We start from the raw sequence: 21,826 nt of genomic DNA, 5'->3' as shown, positions 1-21,826 counted from the left end.
ATCTATGTATTTAACAAAAATCTCTAATACAATACCATTTTATTTATTATAGTCTTCATGTTGTACGTTAGATTTCTGGACTTGTTTGTCCTATGTATTTGCTAGTTCGTATCCTTTGTACTACATCTTTTAAAAGGATGAAATTGGGTAATGTGATGCCTCTAGCTTTGTTCTTTTTGTGTAGGATTGCCTTGGACATTCAGGCTTTTTTTTGGTTCCATATGAATTTTAAAATAGTTTTTTTTTTTTTTCTTTTTCCTAATTCTGTGAAGAATGTCATTGGTAGTCTGATAGGAACAGCATTGAATCTGTAAATTGCTTTGGGCAGTGTGGCCATTTTAATGATATCGATTCTTCTTATCCATGAGCATGGAATGTTTTTCTATTTGCTCGTGTCATCTCTGATGTATTTGAGCAGTGTTTCTTGTAGAGAGTTTTCACCTCCCTAGTTAGCTGTATTCCTAGATATTTTATTCTTTATTGTGGCTATTGTGAATGGGTTGCATTCTTGATTTGACTCTCAGCTTGGGTGGTGTTGGTGCATAGGAATGCTAGTGATTTTTGTACATTGATTTTATATCCTGAAACTTTGCTTATCAGCTGAGGGAACTTTTGAGCAGAGACTATGGGATTTTTCTAGGTATAGAATCATCATCTGCAAACAGGAATAGTTTGATTTCCTTTTTTCCTATTTGGATGCTCTTTATTTCCTTCTCTTGTCTGATTGTTGTGGGTAGGACTTCCAATACTATGTTGAATAGGAGTGGTGAGAGAGCATCCTTGTTTTGTTTTGCCTTTCAAGGAGAACACTTTCAACTTTTGCCTCTTAAGTATGATGTTGGCTGTGGATTTGTCATAGATGGCTCTTCTTATTTTGAAGTATGTTCCTTCAATGCCTAGTTTGTTGAGATATATACCACACTTTCTTTATCCACTAATCAGTTGATGGGAACTTAGGTTGATTCCATACTTTTGCAGCTGTGAATTATGATGCTGCAGTAAACAAGTGGAGGTCTCTTTTTGATATTATGACTTCTTTTATTTTGGGTAGATACCCAGTAGTGGGATTGCTGGATCGAATGGTTGCTGCTTCTAGTTCTTTGAGAAATCCTCATACTATTTTCCATAGAGGTTGTGCTAATTTACATTTCCACCAACAGTGTATAAGCATTCCCTTTTCACTGCATCCTCACCAACATCTATTTTTTTTTTTACTTTATTTTCCATACAAAAAGGGGTTTATTTAGACGTTAGAATCATCTAGTGCTTGAACAAGATTGGACATGAATCCACCCAGACCCAGGGCTGAGCTGCAGAGCAGCTGCTACTGACATCGGCGGGGGATTTCACATGCAACAGGGAGCCCTCACGTGCTTGCTGGCCATTGTGCTTCAAATCGTTTTTCAGGGGACGGCTGTGACTGCAGTTTTCAAATGTGCTCTGGCCTCCAAGGATCAGGGGGCGGCAAGGGGGCAGGGATGTCCTCTGTATAAAAAATGCTGTCCCGCGAGCTTCCTGACAGATACCTTGGGGCATCTGAGAGATTCCCGGGGAGGGTAGCTTGGCCTTCCTCAGGCTACCACTGCTGCCACCGATGGACATTGTCACCAGCAAAAAACCAAAAAACATCAGAGTCTGTGAACTTGGCTGCGATGATAAGAACCAAATGTTTTCTAATCTAAGACTTGTATGCAGAACACAGAAAACTGCAGTTAGAAACACCCTACAAAACTGAACAACAGTATTTTCTAAAAATATTTTTTACCTCACTTTAAATAATTTACAGATAGCTACAAAAATCATATTTACCAGGACACATCTGTTAAATAAAAGCATTGTTTCATGTTGGTGTACGTCTATACAGGGCTATGTATAAGGGACTCCTGTTTCCCCTCCCTGCAACCACAGAACCGTCACACATACACACGGATACACGCACAGATATGCCCCTTTCCACAAATGCACGGAAACCGGGACACGAACCCACAACTCGAGGGCTTAGACCTTCATTGCTGAGCTGCTGCCACTGTCCTCCGTGCGCAGAGTGTCGCTGAAGTCACTGCCCAAGGCGTCCCCGTCCAAGGCGTCCTGGTCCTGGTCGTCCCTATCGGTGACCCTTCGTCAATACCTCAGGTCTAAAATACTTTCCTCTGAGCCCGAGTTCCTCCTGTCGGGCAAACTCAGCCCTGTCTGTGCCTTCCAGCTTGGCCAGGGCCCGCCGTCCTTCTTCGCCAGCAAGTGTGGGCTTCCAAAGACAGGGCTGGGCTCGGCCTGGGCCTCCCTGAAGGCCGAGAAGGACGCGCCCTGCAGAGGCAGCCTCATGTGGGGGCTGAAGAGACCGGCTGCCTGCACCCCCGGGAGACACCCTTTCCAAAATGGAAGAGCTGGGTGGACCGCACGGGGAGAAGCCCGCAAGAGGTAGGCTGGGCAGGCCCTGGGCGGGGCCCTCGGAACCCTTGGTTTTTCCGCTCCCGACGCCCCGCCTCTACTCCGCATCTCTACCTTCGGAGCGCAGCCCATAGGCTCCGGAGGGTGAAGTCGCTCCAGGGCAGGGTGTCGTCGATCTGGGCTCCAGAGTCCCTCTCAGGTACCTGGCTGGGGGTGAGGAAGCCCCAGCTCCCGCAGCCCAAGTGAAAGGTCCCCCCAGCACCTCTTGCCTCGGTGCCCGCTGTGGCACTGCTGGGCAGCTGACCAAAAGCACTTTTGGCAGCATTCTCGGCCCCTTGTGAGCTCTGGTCTTTCTGAATGTAAACATTTCTCCTGCTCTCTGAGAGCCCCTTGGCGGAGACACTGCCACTGGTGCTCCTCGGTGGTGCTGGATCCTCTTGGGCCGGAGCAGCGGGGAGCCCCTGCCCGCCCTGGCTGAACAGGCCGGCTGCGCCCTGTGCTCCAGCGCTTTCTGCACCTCACGGCCCTTCTGCTGGCTGTAGGACCCCCTGGCCCTCTGGCTCTGCGTGCACACGCCAGGCGGTGGGGCCGGCTCCTTCCTGCCCAGCAAGTCTGGCCTGAATGAGCCCCCAGTCCCGAAAGCAGCAGGGCCCTCTGCCTGAACTTCTGAACTGCTCAGACTCCTTGGCCTTTTCCGCCAAAAACTTAGTAATCTACAGTTCGATGCTATCGTCACTGTGCACTGAACTGCTGTCGTGAGACAGCGAGACGGGGCTGGGAGCTGGGCCCTGGCATTCCCTGGGGAATGGATTCCCTTCAGAGGTGGAGGCAGAGGCGGGTCCCCTCACTCGGAAGGCTGGGGCCGTGTCCTGGCTCCTGGCGCCCTCCTGCTTCTTCCTCTCTGCCATTACTGCCACAGACACTGGGAGGTTTCTTCCCTGGGCCCTCGCCGCTGTCTCTCGTGGACTTGGAGAGTCAGCTATTAAGCACTGGCGGGCTTCGGTCTTTCCAGTCTCTCCAGAGCCCGCCCAGCTGCTCCAGGAAGTGCGTCTGGGCAGTGCTGAACCTGAACTTCTTCCTGCACGCAGCCCTGGGCTCCTTGCAACGCTTCTTGAGCTTTCACTTGGACCTTAAGTCCCTGATGGCCGTGTCCAGGTCCTCGTCACTGTCCAGGGAGCTGCTCTTTGGAGCTCTCCTTGTCGTCCAGACGCCTCGCTTCATCTGTCTTACCCTGGCCCTGCGTCATGCGAGTGTCGCCGGGCCCCCTGGCTGCGCCCTCCCCTCCCAGGACCTCGTTGGCTTTGCCCTGGACGGGCAGGTCCCGCCTCTCATGGCCCGGCTCGGCTCACACCTGGCTGTGGTCGGCATCCTGGCTACCATCTTTCACCACCTCCCGCGTTTTCTTGGGCGTGGATGGCCTCACGGCGTGGCCGCCGCCTCTACGTTTCCTTTTGCAGCTCAGAGGTGGGTCCGGTGTTTTAGAGAGAGGGGCCTTGGGGCCACTGGTCTGGCTGTTGGGGCCAGGCGGTGAAAGTGGGCCCTGGGCAGCCTGCGAGTAGCTCTCACCTCTGGTCAGCAAACTCCCCGAATGTGCCTTGAGGTTCAAAACGTCTGGATTTCCTGATTGATGCTGTCGTCGCTGTCCACGGAGCTACTGTCGCCGTCAGAGTGGGAAGGCACGTTCGGGGAGTAGAAGAGTGGGCTTGCAGACAGGGACCTGTTGCTGCCTTACACGGGTCTGGCAGGCTAGTCTTGGAAATGCCCAAGATTGCTTCCGCGCACGTCACTTCAGCGGACATGTCTGCCTGGCACGAGGACCGTTCTACAAACTCGCTCCTGGAAGCCGGGCTCGCTGGAGGCGGAGCTTTGGTTTTCTTCGGGAGCTTGTGGGGAATGCTCAGCGTCCAGGCGTCCCGGGCAAGGGTCTGTGGCCTTGGTGGCCACTGGCTTCCTCTAGCTGGGTGTTTTTCTGTGGGTCTCGCGCAAGGCACTTTTTGTGGCGCTGCTTGTGCTGTAGTGCGGAAGGGTCAGGCGTCCTCTCTCCTCCCGGAGCTGGGCCCTCTGGGGCAGGTCCCCGTTGGTTTCCTTGCGTGTTTTCTGCAGCTAGTACACCTGGATGGCCTCCTTAGTGCCGTCGTTGCTGCTGGAGTCGGACGCTTCGGGCGCCTGTGCCGAGCTCATGACTCGCTTTCCCCTTCTCAGGGCACCGGCGCTCCTCTTGACCCCACTTTTATTCTGTGGTGCTTCTGAAGGGCGGCAAGGGGCTGCTGGCTTTGGGCTGCCCTTGTTCTCCTGCTTGGTCGTGACCTTGGACTTGAGGCTTCAGGGCTGCACGTTCGCCTTTGCTAACCCGGGAGGTTTGCAAAAGGCGAACTCCTTATGGGCGCCCATCAGACCCTGCCGATGCGCCACCTTTGCCGCTGACTCTTGGTGGGATTTCAAGAGTGACTTGGTCGAATTTTCGTTTGGGTCTGGTTTTTTATCTATTGACCCATCACATTTTTGGTTCGCATGCTGTCTCTTCTCATTCAGAAACTATTCCATTTCCGCCTTAATGCTCTGCTGAAAGGAGTGGTTGCTGCTCGCGCTGCCGGGGGAGGCGGAACCCTAGTCCTCACTGGATCTCACCGGGCTGCCAGGGCCACCACCTGAGCCAGGTACAAGTTTCAGGGGGACATACGGAAGTCGGGGCACTGCCGTGAGATGGTTCTGGCTTACATCTACTGCCACTGCCTGCGGCCCTGGAAGGCTGGGCTGTGCCTGATTCGCCCCTGCCAGCCCCTGCCTGTGCGGCTCCAGTCTTTGCCTTCAGGTACTCCTGGATGGCTTCCCCAATGTTCCGGTCCATGGAATCGTCATTGTCTTAATCTAGCACCAACGGGCCAAAGTCTGCAGTTTCCTCCTCCCCCGTGGGGTCAAAGTCAGCAACAAGACCACAGGCAGGCAATACGGGCTACTCCTTGTGCACGGTGGGCTTGGCAGCTGGCTTGGCGTCTGCCCTGTGGCCTCTCAGTGCAGCGCGCTCATTGCTGGTGCCCCGGGCAGCCCCGTTGCGCTGCAGCGTGCTGCACCGGTGCGCTCACCGAGACGTTCTCCACGCCCTCGTCAGCCTCCGAGAAGCACCCGGGGAACCTAAAGCTCCGTGGTGGACCAAAGGCCTCCCATTAGGACTGGGGAGCAATCCCTGGAGGAGCATTCCTGAGAAACGTTCTAGCAGACGAGGAGGGACGCGCAGAGGGACGACGCTTTATTTTTCTGCCAACTTCATGTCCTCAAAAGGTTGGCGGCTGGGTGCAGTGGCTCACGCCTGTAATCACAGCACTTTGGGAGGCCGAGGCGGGCGGATCGCGAGGTCGGGAGTTTGAGACCAGCCTGGCCAACACAGTGAAAACCTGTCTCTACTAATAATACGAAAATTAGCCGGCGTGGTGGTGTGAGCCTGTAGTCCCAGCTACTCGTGAGGCTGAGGCTGGAGAATCGCTTGAAGCCGAGAGGTGGAGCTTGCAGTGAGCCGAGATCGCGCCACCGTTCTCCTGCCTGGGTGACAGAGAGAGACTCCGTCTCAAAAAAATAAAAAATAGAAATTAAAAAAAAAGGTTGGCAAGCGGTGCCCATGAGATAAAGCCTGCAAATGCTTCTTTGCAGTTTAAAAAGGACGACGACTATTAACCCAGGATCAGGACGACATCACGCATAGATTTATTCTTGACCTGACCAACAAGCTCTTGAAATTCTCTTTGCGTCCAGATCGACTGTGATGAAACTGCAACCAGTGTCCCCAAACGCCCCAGGGATCAGGTCTTTATCACTCCGAGGCATCCTCTAACCGCTTTTTAAATAGACTTTTGACTCGGCCCGGCCCCCTGCCACGCGCCGCCGGGACCCTGCCTGCGCTTTCGTCCTCCAGCGGTGAGGCGGCGGGCCGGGGTCTCCCAGGCTGGCCCATTTACTTAGTTTTGTTTTTGTTGCATTTGTTTTTGGTGACACCCCCTTTTTTATGTTCCACATATAAATGAGATCATGCAATAATTTTCTTTCCATGTCTGCTTATTTCATTCAGCATAATGGCCTCCATGTCCACCTCAGCCCCCCATGCTGTGACGAGGCGCAAGGCCCTCCGCCCGGGCCCCGCCTCCGCGCGCGCCACTGCCGCCGCCCCGCACCCTTTTTTGACTTTTTAATAAGGCTAATTCTGACTGTGATAAGGTGGTATCTCATTATGGTTTTAATTGGTATTTCCCTTGTGATTGGTGATGTTGAGTATTTTTCGTGTTTGTTGGCCATTTGTGTATCTTCTTTTGAAAAATGTCCGTTCGGCCGGGCGCGGTGGCTCACGTCTGTAATCCTAGCACTTTCGGAAGCCAAGGCGGGTGGATCACCTGAGGTCAGGAGTTCGAGACCAGCCTGGCTAATATGGTGAAACTCTGTGTCTACTAAAAATTCAAAAATTAGCTGGGCGTAGTGGCATGCGCCTGTAATCCCAGCTACTCTCTAGACTGAGGCAGGAGAATGACATGAACCCAGGAGGCGGAGGTTGCAGTGAGCCAAGATTGCGCCATTGCACTCCAGCCTGGACGACAGGAGTGAAACTGTGTTGCAAAAGCAAAAACAAAAAACCAATCCATTCACCTAGTTTGTCCACTTTTTAACGGGATTATTTGTTTTCTCCTTGCTGATTTTCTTGAGTTGCTTGTAGATTCTGGATCCTTTGTTGGATGTACAGTTTGTAAATATTTTTCTCCCATTGTGTGGGTTGTGTGTTTACTCTGTTAATTATTTCTTTTGCTTATGCAGAAACATTTTAGTTTAAGTCCCATTTACTTAGTTTTGTTTTTGTTGCATTTGTTTTTGGTGACACCCCTTATTTTTAGATTCCACATGTAAATGAGATCATGCAATAATTTTCTTTCTGTGTCTGCTTATTTCATTTAGCGTAATGGCCTCCATGTCCACCTGTGTTATGGCAAGTGACAGGATCACTTTTCTTTTTATGACTGAATAATAGTCCATTGTTTATATATATTACATTTTGTTTATCCACTTGACTGTTGACAGACACATAGGTTGTTTCCATATTTCTTAGCGGTATATAGAAATACAGGTGATTTTTGTATGTTGATTTTGTACTCTGAAAACTTGGTGAACTATTTTATTAGCTTCAATAGTTTCTTAGTGAATTCCTTAGGATTTTCCATATGTAAAATAATGTCATTTGCAAATAGAGATAGTTTTACTTCTTTTTTTAAAATCTGGATACCTTTTATTTCTTTTTCTTGCCTAATTGCTTTGTCTAAAATCTCCAATAGAATGTTGAATAGAATGATGAGAAGGACATTGTTGTCTTTTCCTGGATCTTAGTGGGAGACCATCCAGTTTTTCACCATTAAGTAGATGTTAGCTGTGGGGTTTTTGTAGATGCCTTTCATCAGCTGAAGAATTTTTAATTTATAGGGTGTTGAGTGTTTTGTTATGAAAGGGTGTTGGATTTTGTCAAATGATTTTTCTGCTTCTATTGATATAATAATGTAGTTTTTGTTCTTTATTGAAATGGTGTAGTATATTAGTTGATTTTCAGGTGTTAAACCAACATTGCATCTGTGAAATAAGTCCCACTTGGTCACAATGTATAATCCTTTTGATATGTTGCTAGATTTGGTTTGCTCATTTTTTTTTTGAGGATTTCTATATGTGTATTTATAAGAAATTTTGGTCTTTAGTTTTTTTCCTTGTGATGTCTTTGTCTGATTTTAGTATCAAGATCATACTGGCCTTTCACAGAATGGACTGGGAAGTGTTCCCTCCTCTTCTGTTTTGACGGGGCAGTTTGTGAAGAATAGATATTAATTCTTCTTTAAGTATTTGGTAGAATTCATCAGTGATGCCATCTGGGCCTGGACTTTTCTCTGTGGAAAGTTTCGAAATTACTAATTCAGTCATTTTACTTGTTACAGGTTTATTCAGTTTGTCAGTTTCTTTTTGAATCGGTTTTTTTAGTTTATTTTTTCTAGGAATTTGTCTACCTCATCTAAGTTATCTAGTTCATTGGCAAATAATTGTTCATGGCATTGCCATTATAATCCTTTTTATTTCTGTAAGATTGGTAGTAATTTTTTTATTTCATTCCTGATTTTAGCCTTCTCCCTTTTATCTTGGTTAGTCTAACTAAAAGTTTCTCAATGTTGGTGATTTAAAGTTTTTTTCTGGTTTTATTGATTTTTCTCAATTTCTCTATTCTCTAAAAAATTTTAATCAAAGAAGTTTTCCCTATTTTTTCACTATCTAATGTTTATACTTAATGTGTGTATTGGATAACTCTATTAAAGTTCATCATCATGAACTTTCATCATGAAATAGCCAGATATATCTTATATATAATTGTACTGCCTATTTTTAGAATTGCTTGTTCTTAAAGCCTTTGACTTCATAAAAGTTTTCACTCTTGGCCAATATTATTTACTGCAGTGCGTTTTCTTCTTCATGAGGAACCATGGAAGAAATCTTTGGTTCAAGACCCATTAGGCTTTTTTTGAGAAGCTAACTAATTAATTTAATTTAACCTTATAGATACTATGAATCTTATAATTGTTACTGTTTTAACTGCCAGCTTTCATGATAGCATGCATTTTGGGGGATACTAACATTTTTCTTGTCATTTTTTTCACCTTTCTATATTTTACTTTCACAATAATAAGTAAATAAATAGACTTGTTTTAACATAAATCACACTTTATAGTAATAAAGAGCGGGTCTCTGTTGCTCTCTTTTTTTACTTTAAAATTTTTTATATTTAATTATTATGGAGGCATAATAGGTGTACATATTTACGGGGTATATGTGATATTTTGATACAAGCGTATAATGTGTAATGATCAAATCATGGTAGTTGGAGTATCCATCACTTTAAGCTTTTATCATTTATTTGTGTTAGGAGCATTCCAATTCTAATCTTTTAGTTATTTTGAAATGTACAATAAATTATTGTTAACTATAGTCACTGTATGGTGACTATATAGTGTTTCCATAGAGCACTAGATCTTGTTCCTTCTATATAACTGTCTTTTTGTACCCATTAACCAGCTCCTCTTTTATCCTCCCATCCCCACTACCCTTCACAGCTTCTGGTAATCATCATTCTACTCTGTCTCCATGAGTTCAATTTTTTTTTAAGCTCTTGCATATAAGTGAGAACCTGTGGTATTTGTCCTTCTGTGCCTGGCTTATTTCACTTAACATGATGTTCTCTGGTTCCAAATGACAGCATTTCATTCTATTTTATGGCTGAATAACATTCTGCTTTTTATATGTACCACATTTTCTTTATCCATGCATCGATTAATGGGCATTCAGGTTAATTCCATGTCTTGGCTGTTGGGAAAAATGCTGCATTCAACATGGGAATGCAGATATCTCTTTGATATGCTGATTTTATTTCTGTTGGATATATACCCAGTAGTGGATTGCTATATCATATGGTAGTTTTATTCTTATTTTTTTGATGAACCTCCATACTATTCTTCTATAGTGGCTCTACTAATTTACATTGTCACAAGAGGTTGAACTTTTTTTTTTTTTTTTTTTTTTTACTATTTTAACATAATTATTTGGAACTTCATTCATGTTGGCATATGCATCAACAATTTATTTATTCTCATTACTGAGTAGTATCTCATTGCATGGGATTTTTTTTTTTTTAACTTTTAAGTTCAGGGGTACATGTGCACTTTTGTTACATAGGTAAACTTATATCATGGGGGTTTGTTGTACAGATTATTTCATTGCCCAGGAATGAAGTCTAATACCTACTAGTTGTTTGTCCTAATCCGTGTCCTCTCCCACCCTCCCCCCTCTGATAGGTCCCAGTGTGTGTTGTTCCCCTCTGTGTGTCCATGTGTTCTCATTATCTAACTCCTACTTATAAGTGAGAACATGCAGCATTTGGTTTTCTGTTCCTGCGTTAGTTTGCTAAGGATAATGGCTTCCAGGTCCATCCATGTCCCTGAAAAACATTTTTCTCTCTTTCTATTCCTAGTTATAGCCATAGAAATGACCACTGATAGTTTTTGCTTACTTTGTCCCTCCAGTTTTTCCTTCCTCTAGCATATACACAAGGATTTTAATTTTACCCAGTTGAAGTCTTACTTATCTGCACCTTTTAACAAGTCATCGTCAGTAATTTTGGAATAGGCATTAGATTCACGTGGTTCAAGATTCAAAAGAAAGAAAAGTATAAACAGTAAAAAGTCTCTTATTCCTATCCCTAAGTCACCCACTTCTCTTCAGAGGCAACTAGTAAAAGTTTCTAGTTTTGCATTATTCTATATCTTGCTTTTTTCATTTAGCAATATATCTTGAAGAGCACATCTCCCTCTGTATTTAGCTTAATCCTTTTAGTGGATATATTTTTTATTTTTGGGTATATCATAATTTATTTATGAATTTCATTGTTGAGAGACATTTAGTTTGTTTTTGAATGTGTGATACTACAAACCGTTGTGGTGAATTATCCTTATATATGCATTTTCATGCACAAATGAGAGTACTTTTATGGTGTAGATTCCTAGAAGTAGAACTGCTAGGTCAGAAGGTATTCACATTTAAAAATTTTAAATTTGCTCGTAGAATGAAGTCTTTGCTCATACAATAGTCTCTGCTCAAATCTCACCTTACCAAAGAGGCCTATGATGACCACTCTGCTTAATAATGTAACCTGCTCCTACTTCTCCCTGAACTTCTCTATCCATTGCACTCTATTCTTTTTCTGGCATAGTATATGGTTTACCTATTTGTACTGCTTTCTGGTTACTATCTTTTTCCCTCTGCTCCAGGAAACAGGAATTTTGTTTTGTTCACTGATATATATTTCTAGTAGTTAGAATAGTGTTTGGTGCTTAGTAGGCATTTAGCAAACAGTATCCAAAACTGTCTTCCATAAAAATGCCCAGTTTCTTTTTTTTCCCTCCGTATCTCAATGGATTAAAAAAAAAAAATTGCTGACTTTCTTTACCCACTTATTTTGGATTTTTTTGGTCTTTTTTTGGTTTGTTTTTGAGTTTGACAAATTTATTGGCATTTTCGTAAAGACATTCATCTCAGTCGTTTCTCTCTCCTAGCTTGACCTTAGGTTGATATTTCATTTGGGTCAAGAAAAGAATATGAGAAGAGGTATGTTATTTTAACAAACAGGAAAATGGACAAAAATGGATAGTTTGCCTACATTAAAGTGAGTTAAATTCTTGTATCTTGATATAATTAAATCATATAAGAACTAAGAGTTCTATATACATTTCCATCGTTTTACCTGGAGCTTATTCTGAACTTAAATACTAGTGAACAAAGTGTTAGGAATATACACAGGCTGCTTCTCTGAGTTATTACCGACTAAAAGAGCTCAGCGAGCAGTTACCACCAATAAAACAGTCTGAAGCTGCCTTCAAATACAATGTTGTAGTAGTAGTTTTCAAGGAAATTTTTATACTGTATTTTTTTTTTTTTTTTGTCTGTGGCTGTGCTTTTAAAGATGTGTTTGTCACATTAGAAAAAAAGTTCATATACAATACAAAAATATGAAAAAAAACCCCCCACAAATTAACAAAGTATGTGTGGTGAGATTCCAAAAAATGTTGGAAGATGCATTTTCTTTCCTTCTATTTCAGTATCTAAAACGTGCTTTTTGAGAGGTCAATATGTATACATTTAAAATAAACCATATAATTTTACTAGTAAGAAAGCCAGTAGTTAAGTTCAATTCAAATTGCATTTCACAAGTTAGTAATTTAAATCCTTAGACAAAGTTACGGAAAGTGAATCTTCTTGTTTTCCATCTTCATACAATGTTAATTTTTTTTTTTTTTTTGGTGTTTATACCTTTTAAAAAAGAAAAGCAACCAAATACTTAAGCAATGTGTACATTTAAAGTTTTGGTGGTGGTTTGTATTTTAAAAGAAACAGCTTTCTTATGATTTGCCTCAAGTTCTGGTGGAAATGCTTACAGGACCTAGCTAATAAACAAAAAACAAGAGAAGCACATTCAAAATACTGATTTCCGTTGGTAGCAAATGATTTTTCTCTGAAGACTAATGAAGATACATAAGACCCATTAAGGTGAAGTGGGCTATTTCAAATATTCAACAGTTTACATACAAAAAATTATTTTAAGAGCTAAGCGTCTGTATCCACTGATAGCAATGCCATACCTAGTTTATGATGACTTGAAAGAAAACAAATACCCATAAAGAAAAAAGCTGTATTTTAATTTTATCTAAATTTACTTTCAGTGAATAGTTCAGTAACATTTTCCTCCCAATACAATACTCCCTCTCTCTATAAGGCTGTTCCTGGGAGCCAGACAAGTTTAGGTAATAAGGGAGTTAAGAGAGTAACCGCTTGCAGCTTTAAATGGACAATAACTTTTTGCTTCCCTCTTAATGTGCTAATAGTTGTGTCTAAAAAGGCAATTCTTAAAAAGGTACCATTTCTGATTTCTTTATTACCCGTAAACTTGGGAAACTAATTACACAAAACTACCAAATTAGCAAATGGCTTGAAATCTGTATATGAAACATAAATTACCTCTAATTTCAAACTCTCATTTATTAGTACACCACTCAATCTTTCAAAAAGATGAAAAAGAAAAAAAAAAAAAGCAGCTCCAAAGATAGTCTTACACCATTCTTAAAAAAAGGAAACTGTTCCTTTTAACTTTATACCTACCCCACACCCCAATTTCAAAACATCATTTAATTGTCTTGGTCATGGACATTTCCAAGATGAGATTTTATATTTCGTTCCCATAGCTTCTGGTTATCAGAAAACCCATGCTTTCCTTTATTGAAGGAGTTTAGTCCAGCCGCTGTTGATGTATCCCTTCCAATATTCTTCATCCTCATCTTTGCTTCTGGAGGCCTTTCCTCTGGTTCACTCTCTTCATCTTCATTAAAAGCTGCTGCTACCGAAAGAGTTTTTGGAGCAAGAGTTGGAATACTTTCTTTAGGGTTACTTGATCCAAGTTTGATGGATATGGGTGATGTTTTCTTTGTCGTCTGACTACCTATGGCAAATCCAAAGTTGGAGATCTTTGCAGGCTTTTTTGGAGGCCTGCAGCTTCTTCTTCAGCTGATGGCTTCTCAGCGCTGCGACTGGAACTTTCCTCTCCACTACTCCGGCAGCTCCAGCTCCTTGCGACTTTTCGGGCTTCTCCTCTCCCGCCTTCTAGTCAGCCATTTTCCCCGCCGCCTTGTTTTTTTAAGATTTTAGAAATCTTTCTAATACAAGTTGGGATATAAATAATTAGATATAGAAAATAGCTACAAGGTATTTCTTTTAACTTTCCCCACCCCCAGCTCCCAACAGTTAAGAGTCAAGCCCTAACTCTTGTCCTTTCTGTCAGAAGTAGATACAAGAAGGATACATCAAACACTGCTGCAACACCTCTCTCATAGGATTCAAATCGTTGTGGAGATTATTATAGGCTCCAGGTGGGTTAGGATATCTTAAGTCTCAATTTAATAAAACTAATTGTTTTCCTGTGCTTTAAATATCCCTACATTCTGTACAAATATAATATAGATCTAACAGATGTAGTCTTGAAATAGATGGCTATAATGTCAGTGAAGTATTTTTTCCTTATTTACATACATTATAATTTTCCTTATTTATGTACATTATAATTTTAAAGGCCTGATAGTCATAATTATTGATGTTCAGATTGGTAGTTATTTCTGTCTGTTATGTATTCAACTATAAACATTTAATCGAGTTTATGAGACCTAGATATTTAGCAGAATTTTGGAGTAAATTATTTTATCAAACAAAGAATATAAAATAAACTTTCCTATTTATGTTCCTTTTTTAATTTACCTCGTTTATATGCATCTTGATATTGCATTCTCAAATTCTAAAAACTATTTTTAAAGACAGATTGATTCAGAATTACAGTGTACTTGAAAATCATCAGGTACCCATTATCAGTTTTTGCCCACATTGAATCTGTGTTTTGGAAACTGTCTACCAAACTTTGTTTATTAAGTAATTATTTTCCCTAGTTTTATTCAAGATATACAAAGCTACCAACTAGTGCTTTTTATCAGCATCATGTAAATTATGTTACTATACTGCGCTGAATTTTAGCGAAGGTAAAGTATTTGCTATTTTAGTTATTGTAGCTTTGTTGAAAGTAAACATATAGGTTTTTAAAAGTATTGGAAAACTTGCCAGATTATCGTTATATGACTTGGAACCCTAGAAACTCCCAGACCACGAGACTTAATGGTTAATGATCTCTTTCAGTTCTCTTTCAACTTGGAATTCTCTTATTCCAATGCCAACTCATTGCTCTTTTGGAAAGACCCTTTCTTTCCTCTATTGTCTTGGTACCTCCTCAGGACATATTCCCCAAAATGGAAATTTCAGTTTAAGACAATTTTTAGCATGGTGTAGAATAAGAATGGTTAGACAGCTGATGTCAGCAAGATGGTAGAATAGTAGCACTGTCCTTCAGAAACACCAATTTTGACAACTACCATGGAAAGAATGCCTTTATACTCGAGCATACATGGAACATTCTCCAGGATCAATCATATGTTAGGCATAAAACAAGTATTAATATATTTAAGAAGATTGAGATAATATCGAACATCTTTTCTGACTACAATGGTGTAAAACTAGAAAGCAAAAATAACAGGAAAACTGGGAAATACACAAATACGTGAAAACTAAACATGTTCCTGAACAACCAGTAGTCAAATAAGAAATCAAAATGGAAATTAAAAAAATATATATATGATACAAATGAAAATGGAAACAGCACATCAAGATTTGTGTAATGCAGCAAAACAGTTCTAACAGGAGATTTTGTAGTGATAAACACCAACATGAAGGAAACAGTAGGACTTCAGATAAGTAACCTAACTTTACATCTCTAGGAACTAGCTAGAAAAAGAATAAATAAGCCCAAAGTTAATAGAAGGAAGGGGATAAGAAAGATCACAGCAGAAATAAATGAAAGACTCGAAAAACATAGAAAAGAGCAAGAAAATGAAGAGTTGTTTTTTTGAAAAGATAAACAAAATTGATAAACTTTTAGCTAAAATAAGAAAAAAAGAAGATTCAAATAAATAAAATCAGGAATGAAAGAGGAGACATTATGACTGATACCACAGAAATACAAAGAATCTTGAGACTACTGTGAACAAATTATATACTAACAAATTGGATGGCCTAAAGGAGACATATTTTTTGCCACATACTACCAGCTAATACTGAATTATGAAGAAATATAAAACCTGAATGATCAGTAACAAATAAGGAGACTGAATCAGTAATCAAAAATCTACCAATAGAGAAAAGCCTCAGGACCTGATGGCTTCACTAGTGAATTCTACCAGACATTTGAAGAAGAATACCAATCCTCAAACTTTTTCAAAAATTTGAATAGGAGGAAACACTTCCAAACTCATTTAACAAGGCTAACATTGCCTTAATACCAAAGTCAGGCGAGGATATCACAAGAAAAGAAAATTATAGGTCAATATCCCTGATGAACATACGTGCAAAAATCATCAACAAAATATTAGCAACAGCACATTAAAGGGATCATACATCATGATGAAATGGGATTTATCTCTGGGATGCAAGGATGGTTCAACATATGCAAATCTATAAATATAATATACCACTTCAGAATGAAGGACAAATTATTGATCATCTTAATAGATTCAGAAAAAGAATTTGACAAAATTTAACATTCTTTCATGATGAAAACTCTCAACAAGTTATGTATAAAAGGAATGTACCTCAGCACAATAAAGGTTATATGTGATAAGCCCACAGCTAACATTATACTCAATGGGGAAAACCTAAAATCTTTTCCTCTAAGATCAGGATCAAGACAAGGATACTCACTTTGCCACTTGCATTCAACATAGTACTGGAAATCTAGCCAGAAATATTAGGCAAGAAAAAGAAATAAAAGACATCTGCTACAGTTTGTATGTTTTTCCCCTCTAAAACTCATGTTGAAACTTAATTCCCAATATGGTTGTATTAAAGATGGGGACTTTAAGAGGTGATTGAGTCCTGAGGTCTCTGCCTTTATGAATGGATTAATCTATTCATGGATTCATTGGTTTTCATGAGAGTGGCATCAGTGGCTTTATCCCGAGCTAACATCTTAGCATGCTCAGTTCTCTCACCATGTGATACCCTGCACCACCTCAGGACTCTGAGGACTCATAGCTATTATTCAAAAAGTCGGAAGATAACAGATGTTAGAGAGGATGTGGAGAAAAGCGAACTATTGCTCAGTGTTAGTGGTAATGTAAATTGGTACATCTTTTATGGAAAACAGTATGGAAGCTCCTCAAAAAATTAAAACTCAAACTGCCACATGATTCAGCAATCCTACCTTTTGGTATATATCCACAGGAAATGAAGTCAGTATGTTGACGAGATACCTACACTCCCATGTTCATTGCAGCATTATTCACAGTTGCAAAGATATGGAAACAACCTAAGTGTCTGTCATTTGATGAATAGATAAACTAATGATTGGGTTATATACTGATAAACCCATTGTATGTCTAAAAATCTTGTTAAAATTGCATTAAGATCATGACAAACCCATTGTAAAGTTGAAAAATTGCAAATTGAACCTTTGTAAGTCAAGGACTATCTGTTATATATAATGGAATTTTATTTAGCCTTAAAAAAGGTAGGTAATCCTGTCATTTGCAACATGGATGAACCCAAAAGACATTATGTTGTATTAGTCAGACACAGAAAGACAAATACTGCATGATCTCATTTACATGTAGAATCTTTAAAAAGTCAAATACAAACAGTAAAAAGTTGGTTAGCAGGGGTAGGGGGCCTGGGGAGAATGTGGAGATGTTTGTCAAAGGGTACAAACTTTCAGTTATAAAATGAATAAGGGTTAGATGTGGCAGCTCATACCTATGATCCCAGCATGTTTGGAGACCAAGGTAGGAGCATTGCTTGAGGCCAGAGTTAGAGACCAACTTGGGCAACATGGGGAGATCCCCATCTCTACCAAAAATTTAAAAAAAAAAATTGCAGGTGGTGACATGTACTTGTAGTCCCAGCTATTTGGGACTCTGAGGTAGGAGGAGTGCTTGAGCACCCAGGAGGTTGAGGCTGCAGTGACTATTATTGTGCCACAGCAATCCAGTCTGGGTGACAGAGTGAGACCCTGTCATGAGACCCTGTCTCAAAAACAAAAACAAAAAAAGTAGTAGTTCTGGACACTTAATTTACAGCGTAGTTGATTATAGTTAATAATAATGTTTTGTATTCTTGAAATTCACTAAGAGAAATCTTAAGTATCTTTACCACATACACACAGACAAAATGGTGACTATGCGAAGTGATAGATATGTTAATTAGCTTAAGTGTAGTACAGTAGTCCCCCTTATCCTCAGAGGATGTTCCAAGACCCTCAGTAGATGCTTGAATCCACAGATAGTACTGAACCCTATATATACTATGTTTTTTCCTATCCTGAACATATATACCTGTATTAAAGTTTAATTTGTAAATTAGCCACAGTAAGAGATTAGTAACAATAACTAAGAAAATAGAACAATTATGACAAGATACTGTAATAAAAATTATGTGAATGTAGTCTGTTTCTCTCAAAATAGGTACTCTGCTCATCTATTTTCAAACCATGGTTGACCATGGGAAACTGAAACTGCAAAGTGAAACCATGGATATGGAATGACTGATGTAATCACTTCTTATTGTATAGATATATCAAAATATCACATTGAACACCTTAAATATAAACTTTTTCATTTGTCAATTGTACCTCCATAAAGCTGGAAAAAAATGTCACCTCATTTGTTTGTTGGTGATTTCCTTTTTTGAAACAGCACATGTGATATTTGGTAAAAGGAGTTGATATTGTTGATCCATGTAATTGGATCTGAGTTGTAGGAATTAATCTCCTTACTCAATGGTTTTCAACCTTGTTTCCAAGAGTAGTAGACATCAGTTTTGTAGCTATTTTGCAGAAAAGCTAATTAGTAGCCCTTTGAGTATGGTGGCAGTTTTCTTTCCTATATGGTTATACCTTCTTGGATGGAGAATTTTTGGGCTTTGAGCTCAATAATCTAAGCAGAGAACTTGACCAGAAACTTAGTTCTAGGTAGGTTATATATCATCTGTTCAGAAAATGAGGTCTGTAATGTCATTCTTTTTGTGTGTGTGTGTGTTACGCTTATTGATACTTACCAGTTTGCTATCAATGTGTGAATGGGAGCTGAAGAAACTATAGTGGAACTAACAGTCTTAACTTACACTTTGGTGGTTCAGTTTCTGCTTGTTTCTCTGAGCATATTGAAGAAAAAAAAGAAAAAAAAAAACCAAAGAGAAAAAGTCACTCTGTAGCTACTGCCACAGCTTTTTAAAAAAATTATTTTTATTTTTTCCTTTTTAGAACTATGTTAGTGTTAGTGCTGGACACTACAAGGCTCTTGGGGTACAGTAGTGAATTAGATACAATTTTTCTGCCTTCAGGATGCTTACGTATTAGTAGTTGAGATAGGGACAAATGAGCAAGCAAGCAAGTCAGTCACAGTTCAGTTAAGAGCTTACATAGGTTTATGAACTGAGTTCCATAGGAGTTTTTCAAATTTATTTTTATTTTTCCGACCATATACTGCATGATCTGTAAGAGTTCTTAAAGGAGGGAGTCCCAGGTGCTCAACTTTTGGGCAAATGGCCAGGTAAATCTGAATTTGCCAGGTACATGTTTTTCTGGGAATAGAATCAACTTTCTTACCCACGAAGGCATTGTATAACTGGGTGACTGATTCACATGGTGTTCACTCCTACATGTTGTTTCAAAAATGTGATTGAGTACAGGTAAGGTCAGTTTTTACTTTCCTCTTCTTGGCTTTGCCACTCTTGCCTTTTACTTCTGTGCACATCCAAGAATGTCCTTAACACTAGACTACTGTAAGCTCATATTATATAGGTGAAATTTTCTGACATCTTAGCACGTTATTCCTTTTGTTCCTACGTATCACTTAGGTAAGTAGGAAATCTAGTAGTAAAAGATAAAGGCAGCTCTTCCCCCTATTTCTCTGTAATACCTTCATATTTCATTTAATGTAACCCTACTGCTACTGACTTATTACAGTCTCATGAACTATGTGTAAGGATGTATCTTTTGACCCTGAGATAGAAAACAAAAGCACATGTTTCTTATGACTTATTTTCATCTTTCCTATTTCACAAAGTACAAGCTATATAGAACATTATTTTTAACTTTTGAAACTGCAACTTAAATTTGTGTTAGTTATGATAGCATGCATAGTAGTAATTTTCTGATAGTTCCAAGATGATTTATGTCACCACTTGGTGGAGCTCTTTTATAAGTACGTGCATTGTTAAAAAAAAAAAAGCAAGTATAAGTTGTCACTAATTAGGGGTTATCATTAGATTGGTTCAAATGAACTCAACTAAATGACGGTATAATAGGTAATCTCTTCAAGTACTCAGTGTAGATTTTGATTTAAACTGTAATATATGTGATTAAAATTTTGATAATTTAAAGATTTTTTTCGAGTATTTCTAATTTTTTTCTCTCCTGCTTTATGTAATGTAGCACTTTTATTGACTTTTCTCCTATTTTACAATTGTAGATAATTTAGAAAATGTATGTAGGATTAATAAGGAATCCTACCATATAGAAGATAATCATGAACATTTTAATATATATTTTCATTTTCTCTTTTTTTTTGTTTTTTCACAAAATTGGAATCAAAATACGTGCAGAACTTTTTATTCTGCTATTTTTTTCTTAACATTCTATGTTGGATATTTTTATATATCCTCTTAATATTCCTTGAAACTGTTTTGGGGTTTTATATTATTCTATGATATAGCTCTATCACAATATGTTTAACCATTCTGTATTAAGATTTTTAGGTTCTTCTTACTATTTTTGCTATTATAAATAACTTTTCAAACATCTATTACACTAAATCTTTTTTTAATTTTTAATTTTTGTGGGTACATATCAAGTGTACACATTTATGGGGCACATGGAATGCCCCAATGCAGGCATGTAATTCTGTTACTCTAAATCTTGACTTAACTCTATTTTTACTTGTTAAATTCTTAGCTATAAAACTGAGCTATTTTAAGGATTTTTATGTACCTTAACAAAATGTCCTTCAATTGACATTATTCTGAGGTTTACCATTTTCAAAATATGTTTGTCGAAAGTACCTTTTTTTCTTGGCAAAGTGCTTGTTCTTTGCCCATTTTTTTCCCTCCAGTTTTTGTTCTTTTTTTGGTGGGGGGGAATTGTTTTGGCTAGGTAAGAATTACTTTTCTTCTGTTTCAACAATTTTTAAAGTGCTATCCTGAGTCCTTTTCATAATTTTCATCTGAATTTTCAAGAAAACACATCAGTTACAGATTTTAGGTTGCAAATTGTTGTTGGAAAAGGAGACCTGGAGCTTAAAAGAGGAATCAGGCTGGAAAGCAGAATGAGATATGAGAACCATCTGTATATGGAGATGATGAGGGCTATAGGAGTGGATGAGAGTGCTGAGGAAAAAAGAGAATGGTGGGAAAAAAGCACATGGGGTTGAGAAACCCCATGAAAAAGTTGTGAGAGGAAAAGAGAAGAGAATGAGGATGTGAGGGCATTTAAAAAAGCTAATGAAAAAAGTTGTGTGGAGGTATATTGAAGGAGAAAAATGGCAGCAGTGTCAGATGCTGCATAGAGGTCTTTCTGGATGAACTCAAAAAGGCCATTTGTTTTAGAAAGCCAAGATTTTTGAGGACTTAGAGAATAGCCTCAGTAAAATAGTATTTGTGTAGTAAGAGGGGTATATGTTCAGTGTGTGCAGTGTGTGTGCACTCTGATAGTGTGTATGGTGAGTGTGTGTGGGAATACTGAGAACAATGAGAGGTGTGTGTATATAGTGAGAGGGAGTATATGTGTAGTGAAGTCAGTAGCTTGATAAGGTCCAGGGATGGAGGGACAGGTATTGTAAGCTTCCCTGTACCCAAAGGGAAACTTTGAGGGAGAGAACTGTTAGAGAAGTTATAAAAGACAGAGAAAGGAATTAATACACTAGGTCTTGAAGGGTATGAGAGGCATTGTGATCTAAAATGGGAGGGAATAGGGGTGGTATTAGAGTTGTAATTTGAGAATGGAGGAGAATATCCATTTGTCTAGGTCAGAAGAGAAGAGGAATTTATAGATGAAGTTGCAGAAATATTTTGAGAAAGACTAGAATATATGATGATTAGAAATGATTTGATGTGGGGCCAGGTGTGGTGGCTCATGCCTGTAATCCCAGCACTTTGGGAGGCTGAGGCAGGTGGATCACCTGCGGTCAGGAGTGTGAGACCAGCCTGGCCAACATGGTGAAACTCCATCTCTATTAAAAACGCAAAATTA

The 21,826-nt window shown here is 39.8% G+C and overlaps 1 protein-coding gene and 1 pseudogene across 1 annotated transcript in view; one reads left to right on the top strand and one right to left on the bottom strand.

The window, feature by feature from the left end:
* RB1 (retinoblastoma 1) overlaps positions 1-21,826 on the top strand; it is a 198,301-nt gene that overhangs the window by 10,760 nt on the left and 165,715 nt on the right. The gene's annotated exons all lie outside the window — the stretch shown is intronic.
* LOC105552846 lies at positions 1,999-6,207 on the bottom strand (annotated as a pseudogene).

This window comes from Mandrillus leucophaeus, unplaced genomic scaffold (genome assembly GCF_000951045.1).
Source record: "Mandrillus leucophaeus isolate KB7577 unplaced genomic scaffold, Mleu.le_1.0 Scaffold577, whole genome shotgun sequence".
In the NCBI taxonomy this organism is placed as follows: Eukaryota; Metazoa; Chordata; class Mammalia; order Primates; family Cercopithecidae; genus Mandrillus; species Mandrillus leucophaeus.
This window is presented reverse-complemented; position numbering and strand designations above follow the sequence as displayed.